The sequence below is a fragment of the Bos grunniens genome, chromosome 1, assembly GCF_055505025.1.
Source record: "Bos grunniens cultivar Pamir isolate PY7600 chromosome 1, Bosgru_T2T1.0, whole genome shotgun sequence".
In the NCBI taxonomy this organism is placed as follows: domain Eukaryota; kingdom Metazoa; phylum Chordata; class Mammalia; order Artiodactyla; family Bovidae; genus Bos; species Bos grunniens.
The window spans coordinates 69,491,392-69,500,283 of NC_141165.1; the positions used below are offsets into that span (position 1 = coordinate 69,491,392).

The 8,892-nt window shown below is 43.0% G+C and overlaps 1 pseudogene; it reads left to right on the top strand.

The window, feature by feature from the left end:
- The first annotated feature begins 383 nt into the window (after positions 1–383).
- On the top strand, positions 384–1,263 carry LOC147379580 (large ribosomal subunit protein uL30 pseudogene; annotated as a pseudogene).
- The last annotated feature ends 7,629 nt before the right edge of the window (positions 1,264–8,892 follow it).

The following is an 8,892-nucleotide window of genomic DNA, read 5'->3' on the forward strand; positions in this document are numbered from 1 at the left end:
AAATTGCTATATAACACAGGGGAGCTCAATCCAGTGTTCTGTGACAACCTAGAGGGGTAAGATGATGGGTGGTGGGAGGGAGGTTCAAGAGGGAGAGGACATGTGTATATTCACGGCTGATCCACGCTGCTGTACAGCAGAAACCAATACAACATTGTAAAGCAATTATCCTCCAAAATTAAAATAAATTTTTAAAAATTTCTGTTAGAGTGCAAGCTTAGAGGATGGATTTTTCTTGTTAACTGCATTTTCTGATTAAGAGAATTCATTTCTAGACTATATGTGATTTAACAAATTTTTAAGACTCCAAGGGTCATAAAATAACTCACCCTTAAAACTACATCAAAGTTCAAAACAAACAAGCAAAACTGTATCAAACCTCTTTCCCAGCTGGAACCATGAAGGGTGCCAGAAGAGGAGAAAAAGAAGGTTCTTGCTGTGCCAAAAACCCTTAAGAAAAAGTGAAAGAATTTTGCAGAATTTAAGATCAGGTGCCTGAGGAAGAAGCTTGCCCAAAAGAAGCTTCAAAAGGCAAGGAGGAAATTTATCTATGAAAAAGCCAAGCAATATCACAAGGAATACAGGCAGATGTACAGAACGGAAATTCAAATGACTATGGTGGCACAAAAAGTCATCAATCTATGTACCGTGGAACCCAAACTGGCATTTGTCATCAGGATCAGAGGTATCAGTGGTGTGAGCACAAAGGTTTGAAAAGTGTTGCAGCTTCTTCACCTCTCACAGATCTTCAATGGCACCTTTGTGAAGCTCACCAAGACTTCAGTTAACATGCTGGAAACTGTGGAACCATACACTGTTTGGGGGTACCCAAATCTAAAGTCCGTAAATGAACTGATCTGCAAGCGTGGCTATGGCAAAATCAACAAGAAGCGAATTGCCCTGATGGATAACATGTGGATTGCTCGATCTCTTGGTAAATATGGCATCTTCTGCATGGAGGATCTGATTCATGAGATCTGTACTGTTGGAAACTGTTTCAAAGAAGGAAACAACTTCCTGTGGCCCTTCAAACTGTCTTCTCCACAAGGTGGAATGAAGAAAAAGACCACCCATTTTGTAGAAAGCGGAAATGCTGACAACAGGGAAGACCAGATCAACAGGCTTATTACAAGGATGAACTAAGGTATCTACCGTGATTATTTTTGTAATTTGCTCAGTTAATAAACACTGTGCTCAGTCACTCGGTTGTGTCCTCTGCCTCTCTGCAACCCCATGGACTATAGGCCACCAGGCTCCTCTGTCCATGGGATTTTCCAGGAAAGAATACTGGAGTGGGTTGCCATTTCCTCCTCCAGGGAATCTTCCTGACCCAGGTATTGAACCCACATCTTCCAGATTTCCTGCTTTGTAGGCAGATTCTTTACTGCTGAGCCACCAGGGAAGCCCCTAATAAACATTGACTGCTTTCAAGTTGGAAAAAAAACCCACTGTATATTCTATCTTTGTTTGATAACTAAAAGACATGTGGGGGATCTTTCAATACCACCAAATCATGAACATAAATTACTATTACATTGCAGCTCACCAAAATGATGATGACAGAATGCCAAGTAGACTACTTTTGCTGAATTTTTTTAAGTAAAGGTAATATTATCTTGAGGCTTTCCTTGTAGCTCAGTTGGTAAAGAATCTGCCTGCAATGCAGGAGACCTGGGTTCGATTCCTGGGTCAGGAAGATCTCCTAGAGAAGGAAATGGCAACCCACTCCAGTATTCTTGCCTGGAGAATTCCATGGACAGAGGAGCCTGGTAGGCCACAGTCCATGGGGTTGCAAGAGTCGGACATGACTAAGCAACTAAACCACCACCAATATTATATTAACATTTTCCAAAACGTTGGTGTTGGCAAGAAGGTAAGCATAATCTCATCTATAAACATCATGTATATATAGCCATATTAACTACTACCTGCAACTGTATTAATACCACTTAATGTAAAATATATATACTTCTGATTTGTATTAATTTTCTACTAGAGTTATGGACTACTTCCTTTGTAAATTATTTGTTTTTAATAAACTGATACAATTTGGAATAAAAACTGGTAGCAACTAGATTTTTTTCCCCGTCTACCTCCTGCTTGTCACAGCCTTATAAATATACAAGAACTTTCTTTTTCAGATTAGATGTGCTAATAAATTTCCCTGCAATTTAGTATGTAACTCTCTTTGAAGAAGTGAGTGAAAAAAAAAAAAAGAAGTGAGTGATTTACTGCTATTTTTATGCATTTGGATCAACTTCAGAAATATGGTAGTTTTTGAGCCTTTGAGACCTCCTATTTGAATTTGCACCTGCCTGGGGCTTCCCATTTTATGATTCTAGTTCCACCCAAGTGAAAATACTCATGTAGAATCTTTTAATAAAATCATCTTAAGAGGGTGTGAACAAAGAAAGTGAGTTAATTTAAATTACTTTCAGTTCCAATTCAAAAGTTCTGATAGATCCAGGCAGATTTATTTTGGGTCCTGGACAAGTCTGGGCCTGGTATGTCTTAGAAATAGCTGGCACAACTGGCCATCTGAGACTGACCTCAGACCTAGCCTGTGCTCAGTTTTTTTCTTCCTTTTTACATAGGGTCATGATGGTAAGTGGCTTCTCTGGTGGCTCAGAGGGTAAAGCATTTGCCTGCAATGTGGGAGACCCGGGTTCAATCCCTGGGTTGGGAAGTTCCCCTGGAGAAGGAAATGGCAACCCACTCCAGTATTCTTGCCTGGAGAATCCCATGGACAGAGCAGCCTGATAGGCTACAGTCCATGGGGTCGCAAAGAGTCAGATATGACTGAGCGGCTTCACTTCTTCTTCATGATGGTAAGTGGAAAGGAGTAACCTAACCTGTTACCCTTTGATTTTCTTCCTGGTGCCCCTTTACTTGGAAACAATTGGCCTCTCTGTCCACCAGTACCCTCCCACCCTTACAGCAAGTGCCCGTTAACACACTCCACCCAAGAAGAACCTGCAGTGGTTGGTATGACTTGCCATCCCAATGCATCCATTCAGGAACACACAAGCTAAGCCACAAGAAGTGCAGTGGTGAGAGAGGCCAGGTGCATGGACCCTCACTGGACACAGAATCTCTAGTCTCCACTCCTGGTCCCTGAGACCCTCCCTGAGTCCCTGGTCCCCACCCTTGGTCTCTGAGATCCTTCCTGAGTCCCTAGGATTCATGTATCCCAAATAGATGGGGAAACAATGGAAACAATGACAGACTTTATTTTGGGGGGCTCCAAAATCACTGCAGATGGTGACTGCGCCATGAAATTAAAAGATGCTTGCTCCTTGGAAGAAAAATTATGACCAACCTGGACAGCTTATTAAAAAGCAGAGACATTACTTTGCCAGCAAAGGTCCATCTAGTCAAAGCTCTGGTTTTTCCAGTAGTCATGTATGGATGTGAGAGTTGGTCTATAAAGAAAGCTAAGCACCAAAGAATTGATGCTTTTGAACTGTGGTGTTGGAGAAGACTCTTGAGAGTCCCTGGACTGCAAGGAGATCCAACCAGTCCATCCTAAAGGAAATCAGTCCTGAATATTCATTGGAAAGACTGATGCTGAAGCTGAAACTCCAATACTTTGGCCACCTGATGCAAAGAACTGACTCACTGGAAAAGACCCTGGTGCTGGAAAAGATAGAAGGTGGGAGGAGAAGGGGATGAAAGAGGATGAGACTGTTGGATGGCATCACCAACTCAATGGACATGAGTTTGAGTAAACTCCAGGAGTTGGTGATGGACAGAGAGGCCTCGCGTGCTGCAGTCCATGGGGTCACAAAGAGTCAGACATGACTGAGTGACTGAACTGACTGAGTCCCTGGTCCCACTCTTGGTCCCTGAGACCCTCCCTGAGTCCCTAGATCACTCTTTCAGAGTAGCTGGGGATCACTTCCTACTCCACAAAAGCCATGAGTCAACCATCAAGCCCACCATTTGGGCCCCCTCCCTCTCTGGACTGGAGGCTTTTCCCCCAGTTTTGTAACTTCAAGCAACCTTTTATACATTCCCTACCCTGGTTTTCTTTAGTAAAAAATAAATAAAATTCCATGTGAGTGGTATGAGTAAGATGAAACTTAATTAGTGCCCACAAACTGCAGTGAAATCTGAAGATGAAAGGGGATGTTATTGCAAAATGCTGGCATCATGGATTCCTGGCTCCACACTCATTTTCTTTTTCCTTGAACAGATGCTTTACTCAAGGGGAAAAAAAGAACCATCTCTCCCTTTCACTAGGCTGGAGAAACCACTTCCTCATTCATTTTCATATTCTCTCAATTGCACACTACCTACTGTACAGTTAAGAATTCTTTGGTAGCTGAAATTCTCCATGTTCATGAGAACTATATTTGTCTTCAAATTTAGAGATGTACAAATCCCAAAACCTAAAAAGTATACAACAGCTTATGTTCTTTGTGAGGTTCCGTGTATTTGTCAGAGATTAAATAAACCCCAAACTGAATAATTATCCTGGTATGAGTAGTTTTTGCTGGTGCAAGCAGCAATTTAAACTGCCAAAACTAAGGTAATAAACTGATCTTACATTCTCTTTGTAGGAAAAACAAACAATAAGGGAGTATGATCTATGCTACACATTTACAGAGTCTCAGACTGGATCTTTCTTGTCCTTCATCATAATGACTAACTCCAGACATCTTTGCTAATCAAATGGACACGGACCCTATGATCTAGGCTTGTGTCAGAGAAATCAGTGTCACCTCTCTACAGATGTTCTTCCTGCTCAGATGAGTGAGAATACTAATGACTAACACTCACTGAGTAGTTACTTTGAGCCAGGAACAGTTCTAAGACTTTACAGGCACTAATTCATTTCTTGGGCATTTTTAAGAGCAGAGAGCTACAGGGAGTTACACAACCTCACAAGAGCCACAGAACTGGGCCAACCTGGCATAGAAAAAGCTCATTGTATAATTGAAGTGGAAACTAACAAACAATAGCTGAAATTGTTAGAGGGTTCAAGAGCCCTTGATTTATGGTCTTGTTTGAAATACACTGTGACCAAGTCTTCACCAGGTGGCACTGGGGACAGACATGTTTGATAATAATGTAGTTCAAGGTCACTGATCACTATGTGAGTGGTACTTGATTTCAAGGGTGACCTAAGGTTCCCAGGCCCCATCTTTAGAGATTCTGATCAAATCATTGAGGTGTAGGACCCAGGAACCTGCATTTTGAAAAGCTCCTCACGTGATCCTAATACAGGTGGTCCTACAATTCACGTACGAGAAAACCCTGGGTCATGGGTTATGGGTTTAATAGGTCTTGGAGGCCTGGTCTTGGGATCCTAAACACTGCTTCTGGTCCAGATCACAAGACCTCCCTGAAACTCAGCTAACTCCTCTGTGCAATGCAGGGGTTGGAGCAGATATTTAAAGAATTTTCCACGTTTCAGTTCAGTTCAGTTGCTCAGTCGTGTCCGACTCTTTGCGACCCCATGAACCGCAGCACGCCAGGCCTCCCTGTCCATCACCAACTCCCAGAGCCTACCCAAACTCACATCCATTGAGTCAGTGATGCCATCCAACCATCTCATCCTCTGTCATCCCCTTCTCCTCCTGCCCTCAATCTTTCCCAGCATCAGGGTCTTTACAAATGAGTCAGCTCTTTGCATCAGGTGGCCAAAGTATTGGAGTTTCAGCTTCAACATCAGTCCTTCCAAAGGACACCCAGGACTGATCTCCTTTAGGATGGACTGGTTGGATCTCCTTGTAGTCCAAGAGACTCTCAAGGGTCTTCTCCAACACCACAGTTCAAAAGCATTAATTCTTCGGCGCTCAGCTTTCTTTATAGTCCAACTCTCATATCCATACGTGACTATTGGAAAAACCATAGCCTTGACTAGACGGACCTTTGTTGGCAAAGTAATGTCTCTGCTTTTTAATAAGCTGTCCAGGTTGGTTATAACTTTCCTTCTAAGAAGCAAGCGTCTTTTAATTTCATGGCTGCAATCACCATCTGCAGTGATTTTGGAGCTCAAAAAAATAAAGTTTGTCACTGTTTCCACTGTTTCCCCATCTGTTTGCCATGAACTGATGGGACCATGATGCCATGATCTTAGTTTTCTGAATGTTGAGCTTTAAGTCAAATTTTTCACTTTCCTCTTTCATGTTCATCAAGAGGCTCTTTAGTTCTTCTTCACTTTCTGCCATAAGGGTGGTGTCATCTGCATATCTGAGGTTATTGATATTTCTCCTGGCAATCTTGATTCCAGCTTGTGCTTCATCCAGCTCAGCGTTTCTCATGATGTGGTCTGCATATAAGTTAAATAAGCAGGGTGACAATATACAGCCTTGACGTACTCCTTTCCCTATTTGGAACCAGTCTGTTGTTCCATGTCTGGTTCTAAATGTTGCTTCCTGACCTGCATACAGATTTCTCAAGAGGCAGGTCAGGTGATCTGGTATTCCCATCTCTTTCCACCTTTAAGATCCAATAAAAATATGAAGCTTCTCTGGTGGCTCAACCAAGTAAAGAATCCACCTGTGATGCAGGAGACTGCTTGCAATGTAGGAGACCCAAGTTCAATCCCTGGGTCAGGAAGATCCCCTGGAATAGGAAATGGCAACCCACTCAAATATTCTTGCCTGGAAAATCAAATGGGCAGACGAGCCTGGTAGGGTATAGTCCATCAGGTCGTAAGAGTTGGACACAATTTAGCCACCACAACAAAGTACATGCAACCATAAGTTAGTTTGCAAGGACAAGTCATTTCCCCTCCTGGAATTACAGTAATGTGAGAACAACCTCACCTCAGCTGCTGAGTGACAGCTAGAAAGAAAACCCAACCATCTGCCCTCACCCCACTTCTCTTCAGTTCAGTTCAGTTACTCAGTCGTGTCTGATTCTCTGCGACCCCATTGACTGCAGCACTCCAGTCTTCCCTGTCCATCACCAATTCCTGGAGCTTGCTCAGACTCATGTCCATCGAGTCAGTGATGCTATCCAACCATTTCTCTTAGACAACTCATAATAGCTGAGGTACTCTGAGCAGCCCTGTACTGCGGCATTTTGCTCAGTGGCTTGGGAACATCATTTACCTCAGTCACACCACACAAGGAGGAAGGGAGGCACTCATTCTGCAGATGAGGACACAGAGAATCAATCACAAAGCCACAGCAGGGAGGGGTGAGTCCAAGACTCCAGAAGGGATCAAATACAAAGCTGAGCTTTTCCTGACGTAAGTCACCTTCTCATTCAGTGGCTTAGGATGTGGGTCTTGCTCTCAAGGTCTACCCAGGAATGTTGGTGGCCAGGTCTTCATAGAGTGAGGACATTCACAAGTTTTGATAGTGTAAACTACAAATTGGCACTTAACAAGAACATTGCCAACGACTGAACAACAAAGGCATTTGCCATCTGCCTCTACAGAGATTCACTGAACCCTGGTGGCTCAGAGGGTAAAGCTCCTGCCTGAAATGCAGGAGATCCGGGTTCAATCCCTGGGTCAGGAAGATCCTCTGGAGAAGGAAGTGGCAGCTCACTCCAGTACTCCTGCCTGGAAAATCCCATGGATGGAGGAGCCTGGTAGGCTACAGTCCATGGGGTCGCAAAGAGTCAGAAATGACTGAGCAACTTCATTTTCACTTCACTTTCTACGGAGATTAAGCCCTATGGTACTATAGCTGTTGACCTTCAACAACCCCTGAGGGAGTTCAGGGTGGAGTGAGGCACTCTGTGCTCCAGGGAATCTGGTGGGACAGGTCTTTAGATAATTGGATGTTTTTAGCTCTTTAGATAGTTGGATGTTTTTAGGTCTTTAGATAGTTGAATGTTTTAGTGCTGCACTCAAGATGCCAGCAAATTTGGAAAACTCAGCAGTGGCCACAGGATTGGAAAAGGTCAGTTTTCATTCCAATCCCAAAGAAAGGCAATGCCAAAGAATGCTCAAACTACCACACAATTGCACTCATCTCACACGCTAGTAAAGTAATGCTCAAAATTTTCCAAGCCAGGCTTCAGCAATACATGAACTGTGAACTTGCAGATGTTCAAGCTGGATTTGGAAAAAGCAGAGGAACCAGAGATCAAATTGCCAACATCCGTTGGATCATTGAAAAAGCAAGAGAGTTCCAGAAAAACATCTATATCTGCTTTAGTGACTATGCCAAAGCCTTTGGACTGTGTGGATCACAATAAATTGTGGAAAATTCTTCAAGAGATGGGAATACCATACCACCTGACCTGCCTCTTGAGAAATCTATATGCAGGTCAGGAAGCAACATTTAGAACCAGACATGGAACAACAGACTGGTTCCAAATAGGGAAAGGAGTACTTCAAGGCTGTATATTGTCACCCTGCTTATTTAACTTATATGCAGAGTACATCATGAGAAACGCTGGGCTGGAAGAAGCACAAGCTGGAATCAAGATTGCTGGGAGAAATATCAATAACCTCAGATATGCAGATGACACCACCCTTATGGCAGAAAGTGAAGAAGAACTAAAGAGCCTCTTGATGAACATGAAAGAGGAGAGTGAAAAAGTTGGCGTAAAGCTCAACATTCAGAAAACTAAGGTCATGGCATCTGGTCCCATCAGTTCATGGCAAATAGATGGAGAAACAGTGGAAACAGTGACAGACTTTATTTTGGGGGGCTCCAAAATCACTGCAGATAGTGACTGCAGCCATGAAATTAAAAGACGCTTGCTCCTTGGAAGAAAAGTTATGACCAATCTAGACAGCTTATTAAAACGCAGAGACATTATTTTGCCAACAAAGTTCAGTCTAGTCAAAGCTATGGCTTTTCCAGTAGCTTGTATGGAAAATCATGTATGGATGTGACATTTGGACTATAAAGAAAGCTGAGCACCGAAGAATTGATGCTTTTGAACTGTGGTTTTAGAAAAGACTCTTGAGACCTGGAC